Here is a 16,727-nt window from a genome sequence, read left to right as displayed (position 1 = left end):
CCCTTTACCACTCCTGACCAACAGTCCAAAATAGAACAACATGGTCTCAGTCAGAAAATGTTGGAGTAGAAGGGAGGAGGGGGAAGGAGAGATGGAGGAGGGGAAAGGGGTGGGGATATCAGGGGGGTGGTTAGGAGGGGCTAGGAGAGGGGAGATGGGGCTGGGGAAGAGGGGGAAGGGTGAGGGATGGGGGCAAGAAAAATGGAGAGAGACTGGAGAGAGACACTCGGTGAAGTCTGAATTCCTGAGTGGTATAATTTTGAATTCTACACATGCTCCAAAGAGGTATGCCCTGGCCCATCACTGTGAGAGGGGCACTGCTCAATCCCAGGAACTGTTGTGGGCCCCGGTAGCCCTCCTCATCCCGGCATTGGCAGCGGGGAGAGTTCGAGTGGAGAACCCATAGCACTATCATAATACTGCATTAGATTTGCAAACAAAGGTAAATTTATTCCTCAATCCACCGCCCCCCCCACACCCCTAGGAGCATTCTTGACAATAAAGAAAATAACGGGTGTTCATATATCTCTCACTTAGTGTCCACCCCTGTGGAGATTACACACCTAGGAGATTGACTTCAATCACCAGACTCCCCCACCTCGCTGCTATAAACTGTGCGTGAAACATGACCGGTAGGCAGAGGATTCTCATAACATTTATATTCATTTCCTAGCGTGTGTAACTCTGATGTGACACCAGACATGAAATGGCACCCCCCCCCCATTTATGTGTCAGGATTATGGAGTGACTAAATCAAGGAATCGTACATAAAAGTCCCATCTTCTAACTTTATTGCCACCCTTTCGAAAGGACCTTGCTATTGGCCTTTCTCCATTTCTAAGAATAAACGAAAAGTCACCGGAGAACAAGCCTGACTTTGGGATCCATTCTGATTTCCCAGTCGTTCTTGTTGTCACCGCTGGCCTCAAGCACTGCTCACTGGCTGGCGCTGAAAATAAAAAATGGAGGGATGTGGGTCGGGTTCACAGAGGAGCAGTGATGATAATAGGAGAGGAGGGGGAATAGAGAGAATCCTAAAAATAATAATAAAAAAAAATCAGTACTTGATCTTTTTTAAAATAGGGATTGGGAACAAATTTTCCTCTGTTGCTGTGCAAGGATTATTTATAGATGGGTGTAAGGAAACAAATTCTGAAAGAGGGACCACTGCCAGCTCGAGGCTCTTGAAGCAAAGGCAAGGTCAGGTCCCCTGATCTGCAGAACAGCTTGCGAGTAACGAATAAAGAAGCAAATTCTCCTTCAGTTTTCCTAGCTGCCTAGATGTTAGGGCCTCTCTTTGCCATTAAGAGAACTTAGGCACCTGTGATAGACTGATGGGCTTAGGAATGTGCAAGAAAAGCTTCCACTTCATAGATGTGTACATTTAAAAAAAAGTTTTACTTTATTCTTTCTCTACCATCATTAAACAAAAATAAAGCAGGCGTGTGTGTTTAAGGGGGTTTGGAGGGGTATGTGAGAAGCGGCACAAATCATATCTGTGTATCCTCAGTTTGCAGTCCAAAACAATACTGATCTTTGATAATGTTTTAGAGCCATTGTTAGGAGAGGTCTATTTTTTTTGATTGCAAACAGTAAATTACTCAGCAGCCAGGGAAATGAGTCAGCAGCATTTTAATAATTTTATTTACTCTAAGAAAACCAAATAACAGATTTCCATTGAATAAATATAATTCCATGTTTACTCAATGACAAATACAAGCTAGAAAATAAAATTGTTTTTCAGAAACTCCAGAATCACGTAATTCATCTTGAAAATAGAATTCTTTCTTACAATGGTGTTTGGGATTTTTTTTTTTTTTTAAGTATTACGGAACCTAATCCTTGATATGTTTGAGCAGTAAATTTCCTTTGGTCCCTATTTTAGTCATTTCCTACATTCCATGAACAGGATATGGGAGGAGTGGTTGTTTCCCATTTATCTAATCTTTCTCTGACCTTGGAAACTAAAGGTTAAATTCAACTCCATTCTTGCCCCTGGACTGACAGAAGGGAATCATTCAGTCATAGCAACCACCCTCCTAATTTTTTTTTATGAGGCATTATCCTCTTCAGACAGCAAGAGTAAGGGGGTAGAAGAAAAAAAAATAAAAGACAACAACAAAAAAAACCCTGTGTTTCCCATTCAAAAATAGCTGAAAGCTCTCTAACTTTAGCAAAGATAAACCGTAATAGAATGTTCCTCAGTACAAATAGCTTCAGAGTAGTATCGTGCACATATGAATTTTTCTATCATAATAGTTATCTTCTTTTCTACAGTGAAATTTTAATTGCTAAATGTTTAATAGTGTGCTAAGAATAATTTCTTTTCATTCGTTTATGAAGATGATGTTATTGATCTTGCAAATTTGGTCTGTAACTCAGATTATTGTCTAGTAATGAGGAAATGTAGAATTTTCTCTTCATTATAATAAAAATGGGAAAGAAATAAAAAAATAGTAATCTCCTTAAAAATAAAAATCTGGAAGGAAAGTGTGAAAAGGAGCTTGTAATTTTATACCGATCATCTGTGTTCTGTACAGGAACAAGATGCAAATAGAATAATATAATAAAAATTGAAGGCATAACTATTTTCAGGGTCAGAAGACTTGAGAAAACATTGCTACATTTGCCATTGGTCTGTGAATAGCTAAACTTCTCACTCCTTGTAAATGAGAGAAGCAGCAGCATTTTTACATCCCTCCCCAGTTGGATGACATCATCTCATCCCAGAAAAGCTGCCTCTTGAGAAAACCAGTGATTAATCTGGGATTCTGGGAGTTTGCTTTGCTTATTGGTAGAAATCATCTAACTTTGGCTATTTGTCCTAGGATATGAATGGGAAGAATGAGAAATTAGAAACAGACAGAGGACTCGAAATGTAACAACTATAAAAAAGAAAAAAATGCTGTTACAGGCAAATTCTTGCACTCATCAACTTTGTTAAAAGTTCTCTTTCATTTTGTATTACCTTAAGAAGTATTTGTCTTTCTTATTCTCTTATGGTTGAATTCTAGAATACCTAAGTATAACTTTGCAAAAAATTTGTATGATGATAAAGAGTACGCCCACACCCAAACTGAAATGTGGTTAATCAGTCTCAGAATTCACGGCCTTTGGATAGAAGTCAGTTTTAACTATAATCAGATAATTTTCTACCTTCTGCTTTGAGGTAAGTCAAAATGACCTTGTGTATGCAAGCTTACTGGAAACAAGAGAAATGCAGATCAGATTCTATTCATAAACTTTTTAGAGTTCTTTGAACGATGACACAAATAAAAATATCATTAAATTTGCATTTAGAATTAAAATTCAAACCGATATGGAGGATAGCTTTATAAGCAAGTGCAAAATGAATACTTTGCAAAACTATAGCATTCAGTAAATAGTTTTCAGTAGTATAGACATTTTAACAATATTTGTTCTTACAATCTATGAGCGTGGAATTTCATTCCATTTCTTTGTGTCATCTTCAATTTCTTTCATCAATGTTGTAGTTTTCAGAGTACAGGTCTTTCATCTTTTTGGTTAAGTTTAGAAAACCCAGAAATAAGCCCACAATTATTTTTCAATTAATCTTCAACAAAGGAGGAAAGAATATACAATGAGAAAAAGACAGTATCTTCAACAATGGTGCTAGGAAAACTGGTCAGCTACATGTAAAAAAATAAAATGATTACTTTCTTTTCATCATAGACAAGAAAAAACTCAAAATGGATTAGACCTAAACGTGATACCTGAAAGCATAAAAGTCCTAGAACAGGCAGTAATTTCTCTGACATTGGCTATAGCAGCATTTTTCTAGATATGTATCCTGAGCCAAGGGAAATAAAAGCAAAAATAAATGATTGGGACTTGATCAAAATAAAAGGCTTCTGCACAGCAAAGGAAACAATCAACAAAACTAAAAGACAGCCTACAGAATAAGAAGTATTTGCAAATGACATATCCAATAAAGTTAGTATCTAAAATATATATAAAGAATTTATAACTCAATACCCCAGAAACAAATAATCTGATTTAAAAATGGGCAGAAGATATGAATAGACATTTCTCCAAAGAACATATCAAGGTGGGGGCACCTGGGTGGCTCAGTGGGTTAAGCCTCTGCTTCTGGCTCAGGTCATGATCTCAGGGTCCTGGGATTGAGCTATGCATCGGGGTGTCTGCTAAGTGGGGAGCCTGCTTCCCCTTTTCTCTCTACCTGCCTCTCTACCTACTTGTGATCTCTGTCAAATAGATAAATAAAATCTTTAAACAACAACAAAAAAAGAACATAACCAGGTGGCCAACAGACGCATGAAAAGATGCTAAACATCACTCATCATCAAGGAAGTACAAATCAAAACCAAAAGAAATACCATCTCATACATGTCAGAGTGGCTAAAACCAAAAACATAAGAAACAAGTGTTGGTGAAGATGTAGAGAAATAGGAATAGTTGTGCAATGTTGATGGGAATAAAAACAAGTGCAGCCACTCTGGAAAACAATATGGAGATGCCTCAAAAAGGTAAAAGTAGGACTACCATATGACCTGGTAATCACATTACTGGGTATTTACCCCCAAAATACAAAACACTAATTCAAAGGGATACATGCATTCTTATGTTTATAGCAGCATTATTTACAATATTCAAATTACGGAAGTATAGCAAATGTCCATCAATAGGTGAATGGATAAAGAAGATGTGGTGTGTGTACACAATGGAATGTTATTCAACCATAAAAATGAGTGAAATCTTGCCATTTGCAACAACATAGAGCTAGAGAGTGTAATGCTAAGTGAAATAAGGTAGTCAGAGAAGTACAAATACCATATGATTTCATTCATATGTGGAATTTAAGAAACAAAAAATGAACAAAGGAAAAAAGAGAGAGAGAAAGAAAACCCAGAAAGAGGTGCTTAACTCTAGAGAACAAACTGAGGGGAGGTGGGTGGGAGATGAGTTGAAATAGGTGATGGGGATTAAGAATACACTTAGGGTGATAAGCAGTGAGTAACGTAAAGAATTATTGAATCACTGTATTGTACATCTGAAACTAATACAACATTGTTAACATATTGGAATTAAAATTAAAAAAACAATAAAAAAGTAAAGCATTCAACCGTGAACTAATTTAAGGTTAGATATAATTCACATTCTAATAAAAGAATGACAGTGAAAGCTATCTTCTGAAATTCAGTTGCCTAAGCTAGGTCTTCACCACCTGAAAAGACTATTTCACTGTAGGATACCCTTAGCAATTGGAAGTTGTGGATAAAAAGAAGCCAAGGCCAATTCTGCCTTCCTTTCCCCTGTGGTGACAAATATTCCCCCAGGAGAGTCACCTTGTCTTCATACAGAAAAGACTTTTAATAAGATCTTTTAAGAGTTGGAACAGTTCTTTAATGTCCAAATTTTTATTCAGAAGACCTCATCAGCATTCCATTAACAAGTTAGTAGTCTCTGATCCTACAGTCTCTATTTTCTTTTCCAGTTAAATGTAGGTTCTCTATTAAACACTGGATGTATTAAATAAAAATAATATTGTAGGTTGTCATCATCTTTTAAGTAGAAATGTAATTACTTTTACAGTGATGTGGCACTCAACTCACAGTCTTCTGATCTTGTTTTTCACAAAGAGCCTTTCCAACCAGGGAGAATGCACAATCTGATCATGCAAGGGTAGCTGTTTATTTTGCCATGCAACAGAAAAAAAATGGTCTCACCCACCTCATGAAACCTGCAGGAATCATGAAATAGTCTTTTGGGAAGTCTTGATTTTTTTTTTTTTTTTTTTTTTTTTTTTTGTGCACTAGTCTCTCTTGAGAGTAAGCTACACAGGACTTGGTTGAACGGAGTGATTGTATGGAAGGGATGAACAAAGTCTGTGTAGATCCCAGATGAAGCCAGGGCCACTAGAGCCATGGCAGTCTCATTGTTTTTGTCCTGAAGAGATACATTTAGAGGCTAGTTCTAATTCACTTCTGCCTTCAAGTGACTTCAACCAGAGTGTTGTGTTTGCAGAAGGTTTATTATCTGACCTTAGTCCCAGTCAGTCAGAAATCGCAGTGTGAATAGTCCCACAGCAACCTAAGTTCTGCCCTCCTATGCAAAAGGATTATTCTGGGACAAGGGGTCTCTTGTGACATGGTTATGTAATAAGGCCTTTCAACTACTCTGAAAATACTCAGTTAAAATGGCTACCATTTTGAATCTGTGTAGTGGATGTTAACAGCACACTTCTATTTGAAAGGGGGGAAATAGAAGTACAATAAGAAAGTTGTTTTCAAATCTAGAAAAGCTTTTCAACATGCATAAAGAAGATTTATAGTCGTCCTTTCGTTTCAACTTAAATTTCTCTTCATTCTTCTCTATTAATATATCTTTTATACATTTGGTGGAAAAAGTCCAATGCAGCATAAATTAAATTAGGCCAAATAATTGGGAATTCCCCAAGTAGGGAAAGCTTGTTTGTTAAATTCACATTTTTAAATGATTTGAGTCGGAAACATATTGAAGAATAGCCATAAAATCAAGAGAAATGTTCGGTTTCTACATATCAGTGAAGACTGAATCAGAGATTAGAGAGAAACATAGAAAAGTAATTACTAAGGATTAGAATTTCATTTGTATTTTCAACCTGACCCCTTCTCTGTGAGCCAGAACAAAGGTAGCTTTAATTCAATGAAAAGGATACATACTCTTTTTTAGGCATAGTTATTATTCAACACTTCTACCAGCTTTAGTGTGATGTAAGTGATGTGCCATTTACAGCCAGGAAGATTTTAGTGTGAATTCCAGATAAGTCCCTTCAGTCCTGTTTATACTTATCGTCTGTCTAACTCAGTTTTCTCATCTGTAAAATAAGATAAGACACTCATCTCTCTATTTTGAAATAATATAATGAAAGCATTGAACACAGACTTATGCATGATAATTACTTAATACATTTCTTCTCCTAGCCTGTTCTCCATGTCTTAGTGTGTTAGTATGCATATGTGGGATATTTTTTATCCAAAAATACATGTGACAGTTTGAGGAACTGACCAGTATAGAGGAAAAAACACAGGCTTTGGAATCACAGAGATTTTTATTTAATTCTCAGCTTGACTATCTCTTTCCTAGATTTGTTCTCAAACCTCAAGCTTTGCACTGTTGAAATAGAGACAGAACTATCTACTTCGCAAGATTTGGGGTGATTAAATGTGCAAAATACCCAGCACAGTGCCTGTTATTAACCAGAGCCCCAGTGAATGGTCATTGATATTGTTAATATCCTAGTTTTGATTTAAAAAGCACAATGTTAGTATTATCATAAGTCATGTTGACAAGAAGTTAGTCAGGAATGGAGTCTAAGAAATAAAAGTAAGAATAGAAATTCAAAATTTTAATACAAAGATACAGATAAAACTTTTGATAATAAATGACTATCATTCAGAATGAAAATAAGGACTTTATCCTAATATAATAAAATCCTATACTAATTGGAATATAAAATATATTACATTGCTTGCTGTAACTTAACTTTTCTGTTTTCAAAATGACATATATAGGTATTATAGTCCCTATTTGTTATTTCTTACCCAAGGGGAATTTTTTTTTCTCTTCCAACAGAGTATAAATATGACAATATTTCTTGGGAAGATGAAAGTTTGAAAGAATTACAAAGGGTGATTTCTGTCATCACTTCTCTGAGACTAACTTTGACAGTTTTTAATCACTCGTTATGAAGTCATACCATACCTTCTTTTTTATCACATCTGGCAGCATGTATTACAAATAAATAAGAATTAAAATTCTTTAATTTTTTTCCCTATTGAACTTTTAATTTTTTTCCATTTTGAATTTTATGGTAAATCAATTTGCCTATTATATATTCAAAAGATAAATCAACTAATCAAATTATCCTTATTAATTTGGTATACTTTTAAAGGTCTACCAAATGCTTAAAATGAGATGAAAATTCATTTATTTTCATCTGCCTTCCTACCACACACATTGTCTAAATCCTCATCCATATGATACTTTCTTTCTTTTGTATTTGTCTTATAGTCAAGGGAGGAAAACACTTAGAAATGTCCATGTTGGAATTAGAGCTTTTCTGAAACCATCCTATTGGACTCTACAAGGGCTTCCACAAAAACCACTTCACTTCGGAATGTGTGCATCTATCTCCTTCACAATCAGTGCCAGAGTCCCTCACAAGAATATTCCTTACAGCCAGTACAAGGTGGCCACTTTTAAGTTAGGAAAAAAATGTAATAATCCAGGGAACACAGAGTTAGAACTAAAATGTCATTCAAGGTGAACCATTAGTTTACAGCTGTATTCAGATTTCATTGGTTGGAAGGGAGGAGGCAGTACAGACATTCTGGCAAGACTTCAAGGTCACAGTTATTGTTAAGACTTCAAGGTTATTCTTAAGTCTATGATGGTTAGAAAGACTTTAATCTCCAGCATGATTCATTCATTCTATTTATTTAACAAATATATATTGAATGTTGTCTGTGGGTCAGGCATTCTAGTTTCCAGAGTTAGCAATGAATATATTGGGTAAAATTCCTTATCTTCATAGGGCTTATATTCTGGCAGTGGGAGATAGATAATGCAAATAAGTAAATTATGTAATAATGTCTGTTAGTGATACTGGAGAAAATAAATTACAAAAATGCAATGGGCTGTTAAAGCTGGGAAATGATATCATTCATGTAGCGTGGTCAAAGAAAGGCTCAATGAGGAGGTCCCATTTGAGCAAAGTCCTGAAAGTGGGGAGATGCAGAGATGAGCATGTAGGTATCTAGGGAAAGATCATTCCCACAGACAGGACAGTACATGGAAGGCCATGAACGATGGCAGGCCCCATGTTCAAAGCACAGAAAGAAGGCAGTGTTGTAGGAGTCAAGCAAGTGAGGGCAGGGTCAATAAGATGGAGAAGTAATGACAGAACTTACAGGCCATTGTCAAGATCTTGGCTTTCACTTGGAGTGATGAGGAGAGCCACTAGGGCGGTTTTAGCTGAGGAGTGGCACAATTCTACTCGCATTTTAAAATAATTCATCTGTTCTATGGGTGTAAAAAGACGGAACAGAGGGAGTAGGTAGGATTGTTGTAAGTGGTTCAGGAGAGATGACCATGATAAGGGTCAGAGCAGAAGTGGCGCGGGTGGTGAGATGGTTGGGATGCATCTGAAAATAAAAAGCCAAGCACATATTTTTGCAATATCTTAGATCAGCAGTAGTAAGGAACTCCTCAATCTAAGGAAGTCCAGTTTCCTGGAAAATCTTTATTGCCTAATTAAGTAGGGAAACATACTTTTAAGTGGTCTCCTGAGTCTTTTGTCATTTCACCATCCTTGGGCCTACTGGAATGCCAGAACTCAGCAACTCTTCTGGGTGAAGAGGTGGACCATAAACAATGATCTCTCCTTCCATAAGTCATTTAGGAATGTTGTACTTGGCACAGTGGATTTCCAGTAGCTAAAGGCTCATTTCCTTGGGTCAACATACCATCTGGCAGTTAACAAAGACTTTCCTGATGATCTTAAGATATAAAGCAAGCCACTTTGATTAGGAGCAACATCCAGTTCTGAATTCCAATGAAAGTACTGAATCCATGCTCAATGTGGTAAGCTAGTACAATACCCTCTTCCCAAACACCTCACCATGTAAAACAAAAAATAGAAATTAAGTAGCAATCATAGTAATTATGAGTCTCACAATTCCTTAGCAGTCAGAACCAGAGAGCTTTATTTTCCAATGCTACAGAAATCAGTTTTCTTGACAGCAATAAAAGTTAGGACTTAACATCAAAGAATGAATCTTCAATGATATACTTACATAGTTGCTGTCCTAATTAATGTCCTGTATGAAGTCTGAAGTTTTGATAATATTGAATAGTATTTATATATTAACATCTTATATCCCTATCCCAATTTTAAAAACTATTAAAAGATACACTATATCTTGGGCTGCCTCTACTCAAGAGGTGGTCCATGAACACTTTTTGACTGATATATATAGATACATATAAAGGAGAAGATATATATAGATATATGTATCTATAGATATATCTTCATTTTCCCAGAAGAAGATATTTTATGGTTGAATATGATAGTGAACATTTGAAAATATTTTGAAACTCGAAATACCGTCTTCAGGATCACATTAGGAGTACAAGAACCTTCATTTTCAAATAATGTCCATTTCTTCAGAATGCTGGAGGCAGTGAAAGGGCATGGGCACTCCATCCACTGAGGAAGGCCAGCACAAATGATACAAAGGTAACAAAAACATTGTGTGTCCATTTGTTCTAATCATATCACATGTGTTAACCCATATAATATCACAGTTAATTTCTAATGATGTTGACTAATATTTATGAATATTTACTATGTGCAAGCATGTTTTTAAGTGTTTACAACTATAAAGTTTTTCACTGATTTTACAAGTGAAAAACAATGGCTTAGAGGTTAAGTAATCTGACCATAAGCAAAGATTTCTATTCAGGCACAAGGCTTACACTCTGAACCATCAGACAATGAATTTACATTATGACTTAATCATAACTATAACTGTGGGTTTGTATGTATGTATATGGATTTGCAGTTTCATGAAAACAGTTTTGTTGTGATTTATTTGTATCTCTTAATATGGCACACCTAGAATCCATGAATTGTCCAGCTCTCTAACAGTACATTCTTCTGTTTGATACTAATGGATATACAAAGGGAAAGGTCTAGACTTTGGAGCAAGGTCATTTTGCCTATATGTGGCCACAAGAAACATCCAAAAATAGCATGGGACTTCTAGAATGCAAGAATCTCTTTAAGAAAATAAGTCTGGAGTTTTCCCATCCTTCAATGCTTCACTCATGCACTGCAGTTTGCAAACTCTCAGCTTAAGCTATTTTTGTTGTGAATAATATTTTCCATTATTGATATATTATAGCTTATTGATAACATATTTACAGCAATATATTTTATGTATATAAATTATAATTATGATAATATAATTATTTGTTTTATTTTTATTTTCCTTACTATGAAGTGTAATTTTTAGTCATGAGTTAATTCTATTTATGTTTGGAAATTTTAAATAAAGACATGAAATAAAGCTTACAGATGAGACATAAGGGACATATTACATTATTTCAGAGTAAGTATATACAGATATAATTATATCAGCAAAGCTATAGATTCAATGGAAAGGATAAGTGCTATTGAAAAAAAATTTTTGACTATGTAGACCTATAAAATTCTATAACAGTTTGAATGCCCACAGTTTGAGTGATTCAGTATATCTTGGTTTGTTATGATAAAGTAATGAGCATATTAAATACAGTCCTGTCAGATTTTACACCACTAGTTACGAAATCTGAACCAGCTCTTGGATATATATTAAGTTTCTTTCTGTCTGTTAACTCTTAATTGAAGTGTACTTGACATATTATATTAGTTTCAAGTGTACAACACAGTGGTTCAACATTTATATCCCTTACAAAATGCTCATAACAATATGTGTAATTACCATCTATCACTATACAAAGTTATTACAATATTATTGACAATATTCCCTATGCTGTACTTTTCAACCCCTTGACTTCTTATTTTACAAGTGCAGTTTTGTACCTCTTAATATCCTTCACCTATTTCACCCATCCTCCCACCCACCTCCCCTTTGGCAAGCACCTGTTCTCACCACTAGTTACAAAAGCTCCAACTATTGGTTATATGTTAAATTTCTCTCTGTCTAAAAGTACCAAAACCGTATTCTTTAGCTTCATTTCTAACAATGCTTCTTGGGAAAGTGAGTATTTTGGAACACCAAAACAACCTCAACTTTCATAAACAAATGTGTGCAACTTCCTTGGGAAAGGTTTGTTGTTTAATTTGTTTTTGAAGGAAGCAATTGATTTTTCTTGGCAGATCTGATAAAAATAATGAGGCCTTGATTGTCTAGTCTGGAGGTTATGTCCTTCTTAGGAATCATCAGTGCATAACTCAGATAGAAGTGAAATTAAGTTCTCATAGGACTGTCTTTTGATATATGACTGTAACATGCTACTTCCCCGTCCTCTGCTATGAAATTATTAACATAGGCAGGTTGTAAGTAAAAAATATATATATAAATACATACATATAAAATATATATATAGTTCTCGTTTGTTTTGTGAGTTATATCAACATATACGAGAAGAACATATCAGATAGCAAGACAGTGATTAAGGATGCTTTTCTACTAAATTCCCATTAGTTTTGAGCACTTCCCTCATAATCAGCTCCACTAACCCCGAATTTATGAAATTTTGGAAGCCTTCATCAAGTGTTTCTTTATATTATGTACAATGTATAAAGATAGAATTTGAAAGCAAATTAAGAATACAAATAAGATTTGTGAGGTTATTTTTCAGCATACAAAATGAAAAACAATTTATAAGTTTTATAAAATGTAATTAGAAATTATTCTTACATCTTTGTTGAAGGAATTATCAGTGGACTTTTACTCTGTAGCATTTTTTAGTAGTTTGTGGATTCGAAAGAAATGGAAAATGAATTTAATTAAAATCATTTCTACAATTTACATTCTATATTAAATGGTTCATATTATCACTATTATTAATTCATATTAATGTAATTTGAGTGTTGATGAATTAAAGATATACTGTAGGCATAGTAAAGATGGATTTCAGTAAAACCTTATAAAGGAAATATTCTCAATATCCATAATTTCCATGTCAAATTTATGAAGAACCATTGAATAAATACACTTAAGTAATATTGGCCAATGGCTAACCAATGGCTAACGTAGAAGGAGGATTTTAATGTTGGGCTTATAAACAATATTATTAGGTTGAGGACATAGAGGGCATGCTGATAAGAATTTGAGATGACACGCAGATTCTATAAAAGCAGAATTAATATAATGACTGAAAATTGTGGCTTTCAAAGATTTTAAAATGAGAAAAAAAAAATGGCCAAAATGAACCTATGAAACTTAATGGAGCTAAATGTGAAATTTAAATTTATGTTAAAAAGTCAATTGTGGGGCGCCTGGGTGGCTCAGTGGGTTAAGCCGCTGCCTTCAGCTCAGGTCATGATCTCGGGGTCCTGGGATCGAGTCCCGCATCGGGCTCTCTGCTCAGCAGGGAGCCTGCTTCCCTTCCTCTCTCTCTGCCTGCCTCTCTACCTACTTGTGATTCTCTCTGTCAAATAAATAAATAAAATCTTAAAAAAAAAAGTCAATTGTGCACCAAAAATGAATTAAAAAATGCATCAAAGATCTAAATATAAGAGGTAAAACTATCACATTAGGAGAAAACATAGGGGGAAAGCTTCCTGAGAGTAGATTAGGAAGTGATTTTTTGGACATGACTAACAAAGCACAATCAGGAAAAGTAAAAATAAATAAATTGGACTACATCAACATTAAAAATTTTAGTGCATTAAAAAGAAATAGTCACAGAGTAAAAATGCAACTTCTGTAATGGGAAAGAATATTTATAAAGCATGTCTTTGATAAGGGATTAATATCTCAAATATAAAAACAACTCCTACAACTCAACAACAAAAAATAAATGGCCCAATTTAAAAGTGGGAAAAGACTTGAATAGACATTCCTCCAGAGAAGACATGTGAATAATCAATAAGCATAAGAAAAAATGTTTAACATTATCTGTCATTAGGAAATTGCAAATCAAAACCATAATGAGATATCTCCTCACACCCGTTAAGATGGCTACTACAAAGAAAGAAGGAAGGAAGGAAGGTGGAAAGGAAAAGGAAGTGAAGGGAAGGGAAGGAAGGGAAAGGGAGGGAGGGAGAGAAGGAGAGAGAGAGAGAGAGACATGAAATAAAATTAAATAAATACTAAGTATTCTATGATATCCAAAAAACCCCACACAATGTAATTAGCAAAGTGCTTAATATTAACTACTATTATTATATCTTTATACTATACTACCAAATAGCCTTTTCATAAAATGGAGTTATTATGAAATATAATAATTTCTAAGTATTTTTAGAGCTATCTCTATGAAAGAGTTTTATTTATTTGGCAGCCAAAAGGCATAACTAGAAAGGTGGAGTAGAAAGCTACAGGAAAAGAAGTAGTTTTGTCTTACTTTGAAGAAGCTTTCTGCAGAATGAAATGTTTGAGAATTAAATAAGCTGTCCTAAAATTCAGTGAGCTCCCTGGCACTATTCTTCAAGTAGCAGCCAGAAGACTATATGGTAGGGATGTGTTAAGATGAATTTCTGCTCTGATTAGAGTGTTGTGCTAGACAGTATTTTCTTCTAATATTCCATGATTCTATAACTTAAACATTTTTCTTATCAGTATTCACTCCAGTGTTCCTCATAAAATAGTTGCTTGATTCTGAAAGATTGGCCCAAGTAGAAAGCTCTAGATCACACATAGCATAGGAAAGTGATCAAGCTATAGAGTAAAATAATTGGGAAATACCTTGAGAGCCCTCCATTTTGTGGGTGCACAACAACATGTGGGTGCAGATTGTGATGCCCATGCTGATTGAGAAACTGGCCTTGGGTAAGAATGACAGATGTTTTATATGTGTCCTTTTGAATTGTTGCTAAAATGCTTAACACACAATTAAAGCTGACCTTTAAACAGAGTCAGGACCAGAGGTAGGACAAGAATCTCAGGAAGGGAAGCTACCTTTACAGAGTTACTGAAGAGCTTTACCTTTCAAAGGAGACAAGAGTGGGGGAATAAGAGGTATTTTTAAGTTCTCTCACAAAATAAAAAGAAGCTGTGCTGTTGGAAGCAAAACAAAGGAGTGGTTTAAAAGGTGGAATCTAACAGAAAAAGAGGGCTGCCATGGTTAGAGTCACCCTTGCCAGCTAACAGTGAAGTAGAGTGTGGGCCTAATGGCAACTTGGGCTGCCCTAAAAAAAAGTTTAGAATCCAGATCTTGGGATAGAATCAACCACTGTATTCTGTAAAGGAAAGACCACATATGGGTATTATATTTAATTTGGGACATTCTATTTTAAGACAGACACTGACCTAGATTTAGTTTAGAAGAGAAGAAGCAGACCAGGAGATTGTTTGGAATCATATCATAGAAAGAATGACTAAAGAAACTAAAGATGTAGTTTTGGAGAGGGACTATAATTCCCTTAAGATATTTGAAGGAATCTCATTGAAAAATACTGTTACTATTACCTCAGGGGTTGAAGAGAGTCAGCAATGAGTGCTAACCAACAATGGCAAAAACTATTTCATGATGTAGTTAGGTCCCTCACTGTTGGAGGTATCCGGGTAGACCCTGAAAGATGGACATTGCATTTGGTACCATAGATAGATCAAACTCTCATTTTCTATTTTAACATGATGGCTTGTCTCATGCAAGAGAGGTGGAAGATTAATTTTAGACAGTAACTCCAAATTGGTTAGTAGTGGCTCTCCAAATCTTTCTTGAAGCTTTCTGATATTTTTAGGGTAAGAGGAAGGGAGTAGCTATCAGAAATCCATGGGTTTCAGAACAGTGGTGAGAAGGAGATGAAGACTGAGGATGTAGATAGGGAGTCATCATCACTACCAATCAAGATACAGTAAAGCAGCCTCCCTGGAAGAAAGAAGTCGCAAGGCATTAGGAAGATGTTTAGGAAGTTAGAAAAATTCATCCAACATTACTTAGTAAGGGACCACAGCATGCTCTGGGGCTTTGCTCTAGGGCTATAATGGTGAATGAAAATACCAACAGTTTTCCAATTTATAGTATTGAGGATCCAGATCTGGAGAAAAGACTTGAACTTTGGTATCTTTGAAAAATCCATTGAAGAAAATTTCAAACAATTACTCAGAAACAACACTTAAGTGTATTATTATCTGTATTATCTGTAGTGGAAGAAACAAACTGATTTAAAATAATGTTGTAGGGGGCGCCCGAGTGACTCATTTGGTTAAGCATCTGCCTTCAGCTCAGGTCATGATCCCAGGGTTCTGAGATGAGCCCTGGATTGGGCTTCCTACTGAGCAGGGAATCTGCTTCTTCCTCTCCCCCTGCTTGTGCTCTCTCTCACTCTATCTCAAATAAATAAATAAAATCCTTAAAAACAAAACAAAACAAAACAAAAGCAATGTTGTATATGAAGAGTATAATATTGAATGATGAAATTTTAGAAAAAGGAATTTTATTGGGACATCCGATGGCTCAGTGGGTTAAGCCTCTGCCTTTGGCCCAGATCTTGGTCTCGGGGTCCTAGGACCAAGTCTTCAGGATCTCTTCTCAGCAGGGAGCCTGCTTCCCCCTCTACCTCTACCTGCCTCTCTGCCTACTTGTGATCTCTCTTTGTCAAATAAATAAATAAAATCTTTAAAAAAAAAAAAAAAAAGAAAGAAGAATTTTATTAATTTGAACAGGATAGAAATCATATGGGCAGAAAATTACAATAAAAATATAATTGCATAGAAATAAGAAGTATATATTGTAGTCTCTAGAGATGGTATATTTAACCAATACAAAGTAAATACATCATTTTAAATTCAAATATCTATAATATTTTTATTTTTTAATTTTTATTTAAATTTAATTAATTAACATACAGCTTAGTAATAGTTTCAGAGGCAGATTTTAATGATTGATCAGTTATATATAACACCCAGTTCTTATTTCATCAAGTGCCCTCCTTAATGCTCATCACCTGATTACCCCATTGGTCCACCCACTTTCCCTGCAGCAATCCTCAGTTTATTTCCTACAGTTAAAAGTTTCTTATGATTTGT

This window comes from Enhydra lutris, unplaced genomic scaffold (assembly GCF_002288905.1).
Source record: "Enhydra lutris kenyoni isolate GAN:26980312 unplaced genomic scaffold, ASM228890v2 scaffoldscaffold3, whole genome shotgun sequence".
NCBI classification, from domain to species: Eukaryota; Metazoa; Chordata; class Mammalia; order Carnivora; family Mustelidae; genus Enhydra; species Enhydra lutris.
Note: the sequence above shows the minus strand (reverse complement) of the source record.